We start from the raw sequence: 16,906 nt of genomic DNA, 5'->3' as shown, positions 1-16,906 counted from the left end.
TACCCAACAAAACTGTAATTACTACAGAAATCATATGCAATCAGTACCATGTGATAGCCAATTTATTTAGGCAGTATTGGCTTCGCACAGCCCTGATATGCATGAATTTCAGTCATCATGAATTTGTTAAATAGTATCAGTCACCCAGCAACACTGTTCAAATTTTAGTCACTATGGTACATTAACTATCATTGCATAAAGTTCAAACTTCACTGCGAGCTCTTCAATACACAATCACCATGTAAATTGCAGATATGCATCATTGTCAGTGACCAGTCATGTCTGTTGGTGACTGGACACCATCCATCTGCCACTCAGTTCACACACAGACAGCAATGTGTGCAGCTGTGTTGCTTCCTTGTCTCCCAGGTAATTTGCCAACAAAGATGAAATTGCAACAAAGAAACTAAAGTGATAATACTGGAAGTAAAATCTGAATCAAACGTAAATGGGTAACAGAAGAAATAGCTGACCATGAGAATGTTGACACTGTCACTGAAAGAATCCAGATGTGCAACCAAAGGAACTTAGTAAGGCAAATGAGGAAGGATGAAGATACTTCAGAGAATATGGTGCCCACAAAAAAAAAACAAATTTAAAGAATTTTCAGAGATATTTCATGACATTGGAAGGACAAAGAATACCATGTTACAAGTTAATCCAAGCTTGTAAAACACTGTGACAATTTGCCAAGGCATAAAAAAGATATTTCCCTCTGTATTATAAGAAGGTAAGCATTCTTTAAACTAATCTTGATAAGTTTTTAACCAAAAAATAAGATACTTTAATTCTCAATATTTCTAATGTTTTAAATTACAGTGCAAAAAAAATAGCTTCACTTTTGTCTCATTCCCTATATTTATTTATAATTAACAGTTGCTGCTGCTGCTAAGTCACTTCAGTCATGTCCGACTCTGTACGACCCCATAGACGGCAGCCCACCAGGCTCCCCCGTCCCTGGGATTCTCCAGGCAAGAACACTGGAGTGGGCTGCCATTTCCTTCTCCAATGCATCAAAGTGAAAAGTGAAAGTGAAGTCGCTTAGTCGTGTCTGACTCTTAGCAACCCCATGGACTGAAGCCTACCAGGCTCCTCCGTCCATGGGATTTTCCAGGCAAGAGTACTGGAGTGGGGTGCCATTGCCTTCTCCAATTAACAGTTAGGGAGTTTTATAACATTTAACAAAAAGTTTAAAGGACATAGATCATAATTTTTCCATTGATTATTAAAATCATTTTTCACAGCTTCAATATACACTATTTTTTTTTTAATTTTTTTATTAGTTGGAGGCTAATTACTTCGCAACATTTCAGTGGGTTTTGTCATACATTGATATGAATCAGCCATAGATTTACACTTATTCCCCATCCCGATCCCCCCTCCCACCTCCCTCTTCACCCGACTCCTCTGGGTCTTCCCAGTGCACCAGGCCCGAGCACTTGTCTCATGCATCCCACCTGGGCTGGTGATCTGTTTCACCATAGATAGTATACATGCTGTTCTTTTGAAACATCCCACCCTCACATTCTCCCACAGAGTTCAAAAGTCTGTTCTGTATTTCTGTGTCTCTTTTTCTGTTTTGCATATAGGGTTATCATTACCATCTTTCTAAATTCCATATATATGTGTTAGTATGCTGTAATGTTCTTTATCTTTCTGGCTTACTTCACTCTGTAATATACACTATTTTTATGGTTCTGCACTACTATGCAAAGCAAGAACTACCTGTACTATCTTGAACCTGCATTTCTAGCAATCTTTCAGATGCTTGATTTACATAGACACACACATACACACACACACACCCCCCCAAGAGCTTGGTGACTGACACGCTACAAGTCTAAAGTAGAGCACCTTTGTATTCAAATAAATGATCCTATTTCTTATTTCAAAGAGACTGGGAGAAGAGCAAAAGATCCAGAACAGGAACATTATCCCCTCAAAAACACTCTATAATTTATAAAATTTTAACTACTTGCTTCCTATATTTTCTTGTGATATCAAACAGGGCACAAACAGTGGTATGGACTCCACACTTTCCCTCTTGTCTAAAGCCCATCCAATAACTTACTAGACTCCCTGCTTCCTGCCTGCTAGCAGTTGAAGGAGAAATTGCATCAAATACTTGCACTGATCAGATGAATAAATGGCCCAGGCTGCGTGTTATGAGCCTTCTAGGCTCAAGAGAAATTATACATGAATCAACCAAACAAAAATTGGTATAATTTTAGGGTAGACACTGCAGATTGTGGAGATACCTCACCATCAGAACAGTAACTTCTGAACTCCCTTTATTGGCTGTGTTCAGGGAGTCACGCCCCGAACTCATCAACCATGAAACAGCGAATGGCAAGAACGCAGCAGTAACAGACTGATAATCTGAGGCTCTCATAAGTAGAAAGCCAACCTTTTGGTTAACAAATTTCTACTTGTTTAACTAACAGCTTGAGATTACTTTATTTTGAAAAGCTAGAAAGCTGAACACTCAGAGGAGAAGTTTGGTCAAATACCAACACTTGGACTTAATACCTGAGTAGGCAGGTCCTACAAATACAGACCCAAGCATACATCATCATCTAACAAAATTTGCCTTTTCAAGGATAGAGCCTATCAGTATTTTGTAAATAATAAATATTTAATAAGTATTTTTAAATGAATGAATAATATGTATGAGTTGGGATAAGATGGTTTAAAACATAAAATAAGCTAAGCTAAAAGGAAACATTCTGGGACTTCAGAGTCTTTATTTTCTACTTTTCATAAATAGCTAGAGCACTTTACTTTGTAATGTTTTGAGGGATAAAATGTTTTCAACAGGAAAATGGATGCTGCTGCTGCTTAGCGGCTCAGTCGTGTCTGACTCCTTGCAACCCTATGCACTATAAGCTGCGAGGCTCCTCTGTCCATGGGAGTCTCCAGGCAAGAATGCTGGAGTAGACTGGCATTCCCTTCTCCAGATCTTCCCGACCCAGGGATTGAGCCCAGGTCCTCCCACATCTCAGGCAGATTCTTTACCACCAGGAAAATGTAATAGTCACTTTATAAAAAAAGCACATAAAAGGATGCTCAATGAGTTACCAATTTATACCTAATAGATGGACATAAATTTAAGTTTGATGATTCTCTTGGTGAGGGTGTGGGGAAACAGGTTTCTCATTTACTTGCCTTTTATGCGAGGATTAGTCAGTAATAAACCATCAAAATGTGTAAAGCATACTCTCACAGACCAGTAGTTCAACTTTTAAGAATTTATCCTATATGCTGACACAGTATACAAACATATATTTACAAGAACATTTGTTGCACCATTGTTTGTAATAGAAAAGTCCTGAAACAGTTTAAATATTTCATATTCAGAAGGGAAAAATAATAGCGTATCCATGGTCTTGGATACAATGCTGCTTTTAAAAAATAAGGAAATCGTTCCAAAATACATTTGATGAAAAAGAAAAGTTTGCGTAATATAAATCCATTTGTGAAAAGTAGATACAAAAAAATATACAGAATGTATTTAAAAGAAGACATAAGAGATTTAACAATGGTTATCTTTAATAAGAGGGAATGAGGGAATAGAGGGAGGAAGTTATTTTTCCTGCTTTGTTTACCATTTAAATCATTTACCGAGGGTAATGGCCACTATTATATGACTAACAATTAATATAAATTATATAGGAAAAGAAATAGCATAAATCATAGGACAGACGGCACCCAATAAAATCACTAAACATGTCCTAATGGGTCTCAGTGAGTCCAAGGCAGCAGTGGAGAAAGGTAATAATGGATCACTAAAGTAAGCAAGTGCACCACTTAAAAGTTTTTCCTAACAGTCACCTCAGTGATTTTGTTTTTACAAGTAGAACAAATAATGAAAACAGGCAAGGTTGGTGTTGATTCTCCTGTTCTTTAAGAGGAAACTGCCTGAGAAGTTGAGTAATTTACCCTTATACCAAAATTGCATTTCCAATTGTCTGCCAAGAATTTCTAGCTAGAGGTGTTGCTGAGCCTTCAATATTGTAATGTATACTTGAAAGCTGCTAAGAGGATAGATCTTTAAAGTTTTTATCACAATAAAAACATTAATCTATACCGGTGATGGATGTATTAACTAATTGTGATTATCATTTCATAATATATATATAAAATCATTGTACATCTTAAATTTGTATAATGCTATATATCAATTATATCTCAATAAAGCTAGAAAAATGAAAACAGACTCAATATATTCCAAACCAACATTCTTCAGACTGGAGTAGGTAGTGTGTACCTGCCTGTATAAGAAGACTTCATATGGCCTGTGGGGGCAGGGATAGTTTGCAGGGGATCAGTTTCAAGACCCTCAATTTCTAATGATCTCTCCTTTTTCATAGGACACCTGCTTGAGCAAGGATATGCAGTAATTCTTCTCATGTTCTTAAGTCACCTTCTTATAATGCTTGTTACTGTACATATATTTGTGTGTATATGTGACAAAGGCTTACATCTAAAATATGTAACAAACTTATATAAATCAATACATTTAAAAAAGAAATAGAAAATGGGAGAAAGACCCGAACAGACATTTCATAAAAGAAGATATTCAAAAGGACAATTAGCATAAATAAATAAATTAGCATAAACATAAAACATGACCAATTTCATTTGTCATTTGGGAAACACAGATTAAAACCACAATGAGATACCATTGTATATCTACCAAAGTATCTAGATTAAAAATACTAACAATACCAAGCATTGGAGAGGATGGGGAGCAAAACTAGAACTCTCACACCATTGCTGGTGAGTGGCACAAAATGAACTTAGGAAAAAGGAACAAAAGAACTTTCTGGTGGGGGTGGAAATGTTCTGTATTTTGTTCTGGGCAGTGGTTACACAAAAGTATACATATATAAAAATTCATCAGCTAAACTCTTAAAATCTGTGTATTTTATAGTAAGTAAATTATATCTTAACAAAACCATGATTACTTCAAAAATAAATTTCATCACTTCATAGATATTATTACATGTGGCTCAACCATTTCACAGTTGTAAAATATTCCATTGTCAGACTATACCACAATTTATTCATTCTCTAGGAAGAGGGAATTTGGGGTGACTCTGGGTTTTTGCTCCTATAAACACTTCTACAAACTTTATCATGTATGTCTCCAAGGGTACATATGTAGAACTCCTTGGGTATATTATTAGAAATTAAATTTCTTGGTATAGAGTATGTGAATGGTTAACTTTAATAGATAATGTCAGACCCTTTTTCCAAAGTAGTTGTACCAGTATACTCTCAACAGCAATGATTTAAAGAGACTCTTTATCTGCATGTGTTCCAGAACCTACTGCTGTCAGCCTTTTTAATTTTTAGTTTATCTCACTGAAGTCCTGATTTGTATTTCCCTGATCATTAATGTAACTGAGCATCTTGTTGCATGTTCATTAGCTAATTGTAGGTCCTTACTTGTAAAAGTGTCTGGTCCTGTCCAGTTGCTTGTCCATTTTCTACTAGGCGGTTGGTCTACTTTGTATTGATTTGTAAGAATCACTGAGATTTCATGATATTAATCTTTTCTTGGTTATTTGGGTTACAAAAGCCTTCTCCTAGTCTATAATCTATCAGCTTTCCCTAAAATGCTGTTTTATGAATAGAAATTCTGAAGATTAATATAATTCAAGTTTATTCCTCATTTCTTTTATGTTAATGACTTTGGTATCTTGTTTATAAAATCCTTTTCTACACACTCCAAGTTCCAAAAGGGTTTCACCTATATTTACACTAAAAGTTAAATATAAATTTTTATTATTTAAGTCCTTGGCTGGTTAGAAGTTGACTTTTGTCTACCATATGAGATAGGAACCCAATTTCTTTTTCTTCATGTGGACAGCCATTTATTTGAACACCAGTTATTGAATAATCTCTCCTTTTTTCCACTGATGCATCATACTACCACTGTCATAAATGTTCCAGACATGTATGGATACGTTTCCACACTTTCTGTTTTATTCTACTGGTGAATTTGCTTACTACTATATCATTATCACACTGTGCTAACTAAATAGTCTTAATTTCTGTTACAGCAAAATACTCAAAAAGGCCTTGGCTATTTTTGACCCTTTATACTTCACTATAAATTTCAGGGTTGCAAAAAGAGGAATTTTGATTAGATTTGCATTGTATATGTACATCAATATGAGGAAATAAATTTTTATGATATTTAGTCTCCTGACCTAAATTAAGGTATATATTTATACTTGAGTAAATGTTTTCCCATAAAAGTTCATAACTTTCCTCAAAGAGGTCTTACAAATGTAATGCTGCATTTCTAGAAATTATAAATTTGTGAATACAGTTTTACATGTCTTCTTTTTTTTGCATTTTATATTGTTGGTTGCTAGTGAAAAGAAGTGCAATTGACTTTGAATATCAATCTTTTCCCCAGTTTTACTGAGCTATAATTAGTATACAGGGCTTCCAGGTGGCAGAGTGGTAAAGAATCCTCATGCCAATGCAAGAGGCGCAAGAGATGTGGGTTTGATCCCTGGGTCAGGAAGATTCCCTGGAGTAGGAAACGGCAACCTGCTCCAGTATTCTTGCCTGGAGGATTCCATGGACAAAGGCGCCTGGTGGGCTACAGCTCATGGGTCACAAAGAGTTGGACATGACTGAATGAGCACAGACACAGTTGGTATACAACACTGTGTAAGTTTAAGGTGTACAAGGTATTGATTTGACACTCTTATTTGTTGATGTGTACCATCCTTAAATTCAGCTATCTTTCTCAGCTCTCTTATTATTATAAGAGTTTGTCTAGTCATTTGTATGTTACTACAAATAATAAAAGTTTTATTTCTGCTTTCTGATTCTCATGACTATTTTCCTTGTCTTAGACAGAGATCAATAGCATTGAAAAAACTACTAGAAGCTGATTTCCTTGACTAGCTCTTTATTTAAAGAAAATGCTTCTCACATTTCCCATTTAAAATGATATTTGCTGTAATCTTTTATCAGGTTAAGGATGTTTTCTTTCATTCCTAATTAAATTATGAATGTATGTTGGGTCTTACTACAAGACAAGTGCTTTCTTTGAAATGATGGTATCTTTTCTCCTTTAATATATTAATGTAGGAATTTATATTTATAGATTTTTTTCTGAAATTAAACCATCACTGTATTTTAGGGAAAATCCAACATGATTATGACCAATTTATAAGCACAGTTGAATCCAACTTCCTAATATTTTAAGGTTTTAGATCTATATAAATAAACAAAATGGATCTTTTTCATAGGTTTGCTTTCCAGCGGTCTAATTTTGTTATACTAGAATATACAGAATTAATATGCTGCCTAAGTTTTTAGACTTATTAGTAAACAGTTGGTGGTGCTATTCCTGTATCTTTTTAATCTTTATCCTTTTAATTTTTGCCTTATCTGCAGCTGTATTCCTTTTTTCCTGTGAAATCTTATTTTTGTCTTGTTTCTTTCTTATTTTTGCCAAAGGTTTATCTGTTTGTTGGTTTTTTCGAAGAATCAAATGTTGGTCTTACTGATCTTCTCTTTTCTACCTTTGCTTTCTTTTTCACCCTTAGGTTTATTTTTCCTACTACTTATTTGTGTATATTCTGTTTGGATATTTTCCCAAAATTTTAAGTTGGATATGTAGTTCCCTTTTAGCCTTTCTTCTTCCCAATGTACATACATTAGGTGATAGTAATAAATTTCTGCTGAAACACATTTTTACTGTATACACAGGTTTTGATATGCTGTGTTTTTATTACCATTCGGTTCTAGAAATTAAAAACTTTTTCTCATTAGGATCTATTTTTTTAACCCATGACTTATCTAGAAGCATATGAATTAATTTCCAAATATATGCAGTATTTAATCTCATTTTGATTAACTTTCAACTTAATTGTGTATTGTTAGAGAACATAATCTGTGAAATTTATTAAGGCTTTCTTGCTTCCTGGTTAGATTAATTCTGGTAAATGTTCCTTCCATGTGTGGGTAAGAAAAATGTATATTCTCTAATTGTTAGATGCAGAATTGCATGTGTCCACCAAAATAAGCTTGTTAATTGTATTGTTAAATATCCTTACTTCTGTTTGCATATGCTTCACATATTAGTAATTGAGAGAAGTGCATTAAAATCTCGCACTATGGTGGTGAATTTGCCAATTTCTCCACAGAATTTTGTCAATTTTTGATATATATTTTTGAGATTCCCTTATTAGTTGCATGTGTTTAAATTTATAACTTTGTTTGGATTGAACTGTTGTCATTATACAGTAATCTTCATTATCTCTAATGATGATTTGTTTGTAGCAAGGTATATTTAATTGATATTAATTCAGTTACTCGGGCTTTTTTTGGTTAGTGTTTGCCTAGTATGTTTTTTTTCCACTCTTTTTCTTTCAATATTTCTGTGCCCTTATGCTTCGAATGTGCTTCCTGTGAATAGCACTTAGCTAGAAATTTAAAAATTCAACCTGACATTATGTCTTTTAACAGGTACTTCTAACCCATTAACTTATTTGAAATTGTTTCTACTATTCAAGTTTATTACAACTTGTCCCACTCTGTATGTTTTTTTAAAAAATCCTTTACTGCTTTGAAAATTTGTTGTCTACATCTTCCAGTTTAGCTCCCTCTCATGTACCAATGTTCTCTCTCCTTTCTCAATGCTTATCATGTGTATATTATCTCACATTTTATATCTGGGTTACTATGAATATACTGTGTCCTTCTCTTCTTTGGTCTTTCTCTCTCTTTTTCTTTGGACACCAACAGACTTTACCAAGGTATTTAAAGACTCTTGGTACACACAGCTTTTATAGCATCTACAGAATTTCTCTGACCTATTTAATTATTTCTACAAGTGTTTTAAATCTAGGACTTATGTGGCAAACCTGAGGCTTTGTATACTTAACAATATTTTTTTATCATTGCCTTTCACTTGAATGACAATGTCAATGGGTATAAAATTCTAAGTTTAAATGTTTTTCCTTTAATACATTTAGAATTATTACTCCATTTACACGTGCATCCAATAATGCTGCTAAAAAGAAAGATGTCAAGATTATTCTTGTTCTTTTTATGATATTGCTCTTCCTCTCTGGGAACATTGAGAATTTTCTGTTTTTGATATTCTTAAATCTTATGTCAATTTCGTCAGTTTTTCCTTCTCTCTCCTATCTGGTAGTTTATCATTATTTAAAGCTGAAATCTTTTTTCTTTAATTCTGATGAATTATCTCTATTATTTTTAAAAGATTTCCTTCTTCCTATTTTCACTTTTTTGCCTGAGATTACTATTATATGAATCTTGTAACTTTTACTTTCAACTCCACATAGCTTCATTTTTCCTTAAGTTTTCAGTATGTTTATCTTCATCTGTTCCCTTCTATAAAGTTCTATTAAAGTTACATAATCTGATCATCTAGTGATTTTAATTCACTCTTCATTTGCACACACTTCACTACTTATCCTATATAACTACAATTCTGTCAACTATTATACCTAAATGGTTCTACTTGGTTCTGTTTTACCATTTCATTTCTTGCTTCATATTATTAACATCTTCATTTATCTCTTTTAGCATGTTCACTTTGTTGACTTCTCAAGTCTGGGTCTGCCTTCTGCCTATTCTAAACTCTCTTAATGGTGTGTAAAATGTGGCCTGTGAGCTCACACTCCTTGGGGAGTACTAGCTCCTCAGGAAAACAGACCAGAACCAGATCTTTAGCCCCAGGAGCTCAAAATCCTAGGCACCAAAAATCTGCCCCCACCAAGCAACCCCTCAATTCAGGATTTCATAACCAACCTTCTCTTCCAAGGAGAAGTCACCTTAGAAGGAGGCACTTCTAAAACTATAATCTACCTATCCTAGGGGGTGGAGGCCAACAGGTAAGTCATTGGTTTAGACCCAGTAATTCCCACCCATTTTCCTTAGCGTCTCACTCAAGCAGGGCATCAGCACTGCTCTGATTTTATTACTTCTGATCCCTGTGAATGAACAGGCACCAGTGTCCCAAGGCAAAGAGAGCGAGGCAAAGGAGGAACTTGGGTTGTCTTTGCTTCCTATTTTTACTTCCTGCCCTGGTTGTAGTTTCACCCACCATACATGCCATCTCAAAATAGCCCTTTATCTACCTAGGGGTATCACTATTCTCTGAATCCTGTTGTCATGAGGTTTCTCTCTAAAGTTACTCTAGGTTTAATCCTCAGAAAAGATGCAGTTGTTCAGTTACTCAGCTGTGACCAACTCTTTGCAACCCCATGGACTGCAGCATGCCAAGCTTCCCTGTCCTTCACCATCTCCTGGAGCTTGCTCAAACTCATGTCCATTGAGTCGGTGATGCCATCCAACCATCTTGTCCTCTGTTGTCCCCTTCTCCTCCTGCCTTCAATCTTTCCCAGCATCAGGGTCTTTTCAAATGAGTCAGTTTTCGCATCAGGAGGCCAAAGGATTGGAGCTTCAGCTTCAGCTTCAGCACCAGTCCTTCCAATGAATATTCAGGATTGATTTCCTTTAGGAGTGACTGGTTTGATTTCCTTGTAGTCCAAGGAACTCTCAAGAGTCTTCTTCAACACAGTTCAAAAGCATCAATTCTTTGGCACTCAGCTTTCTTTATAGTCCAATTTTCACATCCATATGTGACTACTGGAAAGACCATAGCTTTGACTAGGCGGACCTTTGTTGGCAAAGTAATGTCTTTGCTTTTTAATATGCTGTCTAGGTTTGTCATAGCTTTTCTTCCAAGGAGCAAGCATCTTTTAATTTCATGGTTGCAGTCACCGCCATCTGCAGTGATTTTGGAGCCCAACAAAATAAAGTATGTCACTGTTTCCACTGTTTTCCCATCTATTTTCCATGAAGTGATGGGACTGGATGCCATGATCTTAGTTTTCTGAATGTTGAGTTTTTTGTTTTTTGAATTTTTTTTTGAATGTTGAGTTTTAAGCCAGCTTTTTCACTCTCCTCTTTCACCTTCATCAAGAGGCTCTTTAGTTCCTCTTCACTTTCTGCCATTAAAGTGTTAAAGTGGTATCATGTGCATTTCTGAGGTTGTTACTATTTCCCCCAGCAATCTTGATTCCAGTTTGTAATTCATCCAGCCTGGCATTTCACGTGATGTACTCTGCATAGAAGTTAAATAAGCAGGGTGACAATTTACAGCCTTAATGTACTCCTTTCCCAATTTTGAACCAGTCTATTGTTCCACGTCCATTTCTAACTGTTGCTTCTTGTCCTGCATACAAGTTTCTCACTTAAGTAGTTTTTATAATCCACTAAAAGGAATAATAGCTCTCTTCTTAAAAACCTAATAGTACTACTACTACACTACTTACTTTATATAAATACATGTTTTATATATTAAATATAGTATATAATATACATATAAGTATATAATAATATTTAGAGAACATTTATATATTTTATAGTGTATATTTTATTACATACCACATATAATATGTAGAGTACATTTTTATATGTTTATTTTAAATATATATATATATGTATATATATATTAAGTGAAGTGAAACTTGCTCAATCATGTCTGACTCCTTGTGACCCCCATAGACTGTAGCCCACCAGGCTTCTCTGTCCATGAGGTTTCCCAGGCAAGAATACTGGAGTGGGTTGCCATTTCCTTCTCTAGGGGATCTTCACGACCCAGGGATTGAACCCGGGTCTCCTGTATTGCAGGTGGACTTTTGCACACACACATATCAAATACACATTCTCTGCCTATATTTTTTCTTTAATTCCTCCACTAGGGTGTGGGCAACCTGTAGGAAAGTACTATGCCAGATTCATCCTTGTGTCCCCCACAGTACATAGTAGTTATTCAATAAATATTTGTTTGAATTATTAAGTATGTACCAATCATTGAATATTGAGTAAATGCCCATGGTCCCTGGTTCATGAGCTTCTTTTTAACATCATTTTTTTTAAAAAACTTCATTAAAGAGGGCTTCAAAATCATATTCATATACATAAGATAATTCATAATTCAAGAGTAACTAAATATAGTAATGTTAAGGTTAGAGCCTTAATATATTTAGGATTAAAAATATACGGTAGCAAAAATACACCCAATAATTAGTTAGGTATCAGAAAATTTCAATTTTTTTACATAAAGTGCACAGGCTAAAGGTCAAAAGCTAATGACTAAAATCTGAATAATGATTTGTAAATTAGTGAACAAGGACCTGTTCATACGTAGGAAAGAGTGTTCTGAAATTAGACCCTACACTTCATTATAAGAGCTTTGTAAAGTGGGACTATAAAGCAAAGTACACTGTAATTTGTGGTGAATTACTCAAGGGAGAGACTGTTTTAATCATCTTTGCACCCATGTAGTGCCTTATGAATTAAAATTAAAAAACATTTGTTAAAATCAACATAGACATTTAAATGACTGTTGTCCCATTTAAAATAAGCCACTCTGCAAGACTGACACACTATAATAATAATTTCCTTCTTTCAAAGAGCATGTGATTGTTCTCTACTATCTATGGCAGAAAGTTAAAACTCTTTAGTCTGGGATTCAAGGGCCCTCACAATTTTCCTTCCTTTTCTAAAAGTCTCATTTCCCACTTGTTTCCTTCAGGCATCTTATCTGCCAGTCAAATTAAACTTCCTGATTTCACACTCGCTTGCCTCTGTACCTCTCTGGTCATTTGGCAATCTCTTATGCCATTTATCATTTTCTTCCTTGCATTATATCTTATACATAGCTTGTTTCCCTTATTATATTATAAATTCCTCATGTCAGAGACTAGGTTCTATATGTCTTTAACTGAATTTTATTACCTAGCACAAGGCATGGTACATGGCAGGCACACACACAAAAAAAAATCTGTTACAGAGCTCAAATCTGGAAACTGCTTTTTGACAAGCCATAGAAGAAAAATGTTTCATTAATTTATAGCAAGGTTCTTAAATATAAGCAGGCATTGAAAGTACCAGGGAAACTTGTTAAATGTGCAAATTCTTGGTGTTAGTTGTCACCAGGGGATTGAATACCAACGGGCAACTGTAACTATCTAACAAGGAATGAACTCCTGAACTACTGTTGAGAACAAAGAGGGCAAAAAAGGTAGAAAAGGATAAAGAGGATAACAGGCATACTCCTGGCAATGGGTGTCATCATCAAACTCTCCCTTTGTAGGAAAGTCATTTATTGGCTGTTTTTCCTTGCATCTGACCTTAGACTTTTGAAATCAGGATGACAATATCTGTTTAAGACCCATTCACTTAAATGTACGTAGAGAAGCAATGATTATTTTTCTCAGAATACTTTTCAGATATGTACTGTATTTCAAAATGCACAATATATAGACTAAACCGTGGAAACTTTTTATCCAATAAAGCTCTTTGAAAAGAATGTCACTATTCGTCCGGTGTTGGAAGATAAGCTCTGGTTATAAAGCGGGAAGGCACTGAGAGAACTAACATGTCCTCTTTAGATTATTTCAAACAGAGGACATGAATTACAGGAAGCGAGACTTCAAGTGGTTAAGAAGAAAAGAGTTTTGCCTTTCAGAAGTTTACAAAATGCCAGTATTCTAAACTTCATATACTGAACTCCTCAGGATAGTCCGATATAGTACACACTATCTGTCACTTCTCTATCCATTTGGCAAAGACTACATAGAGACAAATTGTTACAGAGGCTCAAAAATGGAGACTTCTGGAAAAATGACCAAAGCCAGAAATAAAGTTTCACTAATTAGAAAACAAATAATTAAATGGCCAAACCCGAATGTTGTGTGATGCTGAAAAGAGATAGATTTCTAAAGCACACCATCTGTTTTACAGTTTTTTTATTTTGCTCTACTACAAATCTACTCAGTTGTTTTGCAATGATCTAGCCGCTAACTCATTTGCACAATTACTTTAGGCCAGAAATACTTATTGCACAGAATCATTGGAGAGTTCAACACATTCATAGAAGAGGGCAGTTATAAACCATTTTTGAGTGAAGGCAATTTTTTAGCCCTTAAAGAAAAAGAATTATTCCAATAAATGCTTAGAAATTCCCAAAGGAAAATCACAGTGGTACCACTATAAATTTATGGTATCTAAAATCTATCGAGGACGCCAAGGTCACCATCAACCCCTCTGTCAGCCATTCTAATGAAAAGTCATTCTCATCTTGACCTCTAGGCAGCATTTATCTGGGAGCTGGCTGTTCTTGCTTTCTCAAACACTTTTCTCACTCAACTTCCTTGGCACTACACTCCTAACTTTCCTCTTTCCTCATTAGCTATTCCTTTTCAGCCTCTATTGCTAGCTGCTACTCTTCTAAATGTTGCAGTGTCTAAAGGCAGACTGCTGAGGCCTCTTGTCCTTTCTATCTGCATTTTCTTCCTAATTCATCTCTTCAACACAAAGGCTTTACATGGCATCTGTATACTCAGGATTCACAGATTTATATCTCCAGTTCATTCTTCTCCAGTTCCAGGCTCATACTTTCGATGATCTATTGGCAATCTCCACTTGAATGTGACATAGGCATCTTAAATTTATCATGTCCAATGTAGAACCCTTTACTCACCACTCTTCCCCCAGGAAAAAAAAGTATCTCCGGCAGTCTTCCACATCTCGGTAAATGGTACTACCATCCAGCCAGTTGTTAAAGCAAAATCTAAAATTCATCCTTGATTCCTCCCTTATCCTCATCCCTTATCTAGTCCATCACCAAGTACTATCAAATATATCTAAAAATATGTCACATTTATTTCTCTTCAACTCTATTGCTACCACCTTGTCCAAGCCACCATCATTTCTCAACAATACTACTGCAATATAAGCATATCATTTATCTCCAGTACCTAACACAGTGTCTAATAAGTAAAAGATGTAAAATAATTTTCTACATAGATAAACATTACTTAGTAACATTCCTAAGTCTCTGGAATCTCCAATTTCCATTCTTAGGCATTTTCTGACATACCTACAGACTCATTCATTTACTGAATCATCTACTCATTCAGCCATTATTTACTGAGTACTGTATTAATTGGTATTAGGCTTAACTGCACATTTCACAGTATCTCAAAGATGACAGTCATTTGTTTCCTGTTCATCTAAAAACATCTGTAAAAAATAAAAGACCCAATCAAAAAGTGGGCCAAAGAACTAAACAGACATTTCTCCAAAGAAGACATACAGATGGCTAACAAACACATGAAAAGATGCTCAACATCACTCATTATCAGAGAAATGCAAATCAAAACCACAATGAGGTACCATTACATGCCAGTCAGGATGGCTGCTATCCAAAAGTCTACAAGCAATAAATGCTGGAGAGGGTGTGGAGAAAAGGGAACCCTCTTGTACTGTTGGTGGGAATGCAAACTAGTACAGCCACTATGGAGAACAGTGTGGAGATTCCTTAAAAAACTGGAAATAGAACTGCCATATGACCCAGCAATCCCACTCCTAGGCATACACACCAAGGAAACCAGAATTGAAAGAGACACATGTACTCCAATGTTCATCGCAGCACTGTTTATAATAGCCAGGACATGGAAGCAACCTAGATGTCCATTGGCAGACGAATGGATAAGAAAGCTATGGTACATATACACAATGGAATATTACTCAGCCATTAAAAAGAATACATGTGAATCAGTTCTAATGAGGTGGATGAAACTGGAGACTATTATACAGAGTGAAGTAAGCCAGAAAGAAAAACACCAATACAGTATACTAATGCATATATATGGAATTTAGAAAGATGGTAATGATAATCCTGTATGCAAGACAGCAAGAGAGACACAGATGTATTGTATAGAACAGTCTTTTGGACTCTGTGGGAGAGGGCGAGGGTGGGATGATATGGGAGAATGGCATTGAAACATGTAAATTATCATATGTGAAATGAATGCCCAGTCCAGGTTTGATGCATGATATAGGATGCTCAGGGCTGGTGCACTGGGATGACCCAGAGGGATGGGATGGGGAGGGAGTTGGGAGGGGGGTACAGAATGGGGAACACATGTACACCTATGGAGGATTCAAGTCAATGTATGGCAAAACCAATACAATGCTGTAAAGTAAAATAAATAAATAATAAAAAATAATAATAATTAAAAAAAAAAGTCTGGAGGTAGGCAGTCAAGGGCTGGTGTGGCAGCTCTATACCCTAAGAGCCCTGGTTTCTAGAATCGTGTTGCTCTGCTATCCTGTTTATATTCAACTTTATTATCTAATATGGCTACTCAAACTCCATTCATCGCAGCTGCGGTGCAATCACTAGAAAAGAAGATGGATGTGAGGAATGCCATACTCCCTCCATTTAAGGACACTTCCCAGAGATTACTCTTACCTGCACTTAGATCTCATTGACCAGCACTGTAACTAGCAATGATAGGGGATAACTAGCAAAGAAGACTAGATAAGCATGTTACCAGTGAAAAGTCAGGATCCTCACGACCACAGAAGAAAGAGAGAATAATTATTGAGAGGTAGTAGCATCCTCTTCCAAAGTTCCTGTTGTGACCAGGTAATGTTCTGGGTACAGGGATACGAAGATCACTTAAAGACATAGGGTTACTGCTCAAGGCATTAGTGTAATGGGGGAAAGCAATATGCAAATGAATAATGACTCAAGATTTCAAGCCAGGCAACAGCCACTATTAGAAGACCTTGGCTTTTCTGAGTCCTTGTAGATTCTCTGCGTCCAAAGAGCTGAAAGAGAAGTAGACAGTTCCAGTACTTTACATCACTAAACTATACAGACTGCTTCAACAGTCCACATCTTTAATAAAGGACATTTCTCAGCTCTATTCTACTGAACTTGATACAATAGAAAGGTTCATTTAAACCTCTATAAACACATGTAAACAACTGTGGTAGTAATTTTAACAGTTTGAAAATACCCATTTCAGAAATGTGTCAGCAC

The 16,906-nt window shown here is 35.6% G+C and overlaps 1 protein-coding gene across 6 annotated transcripts in view; it reads right to left on the bottom strand.

The window, feature by feature from the left end:
- STK33 (serine/threonine kinase 33) overlaps positions 1-16,906 on the bottom strand; it is a 187,494-nt gene that overhangs the window by 23,114 nt on the left and 147,474 nt on the right. The gene's annotated exons all lie outside the window — the stretch shown is intronic.

The sequence above is a fragment of the Cervus elaphus genome, chromosome 1 (genome assembly GCF_910594005.1).
Source record: "Cervus elaphus chromosome 1, mCerEla1.1, whole genome shotgun sequence".
NCBI classification, from domain to species: Eukaryota; Metazoa; Chordata; class Mammalia; order Artiodactyla; family Cervidae; genus Cervus; species Cervus elaphus.
The sequence above is the reverse complement of the archived record's forward strand: the minus strand, read 5'-3'. Positions and strand labels throughout refer to the sequence as shown.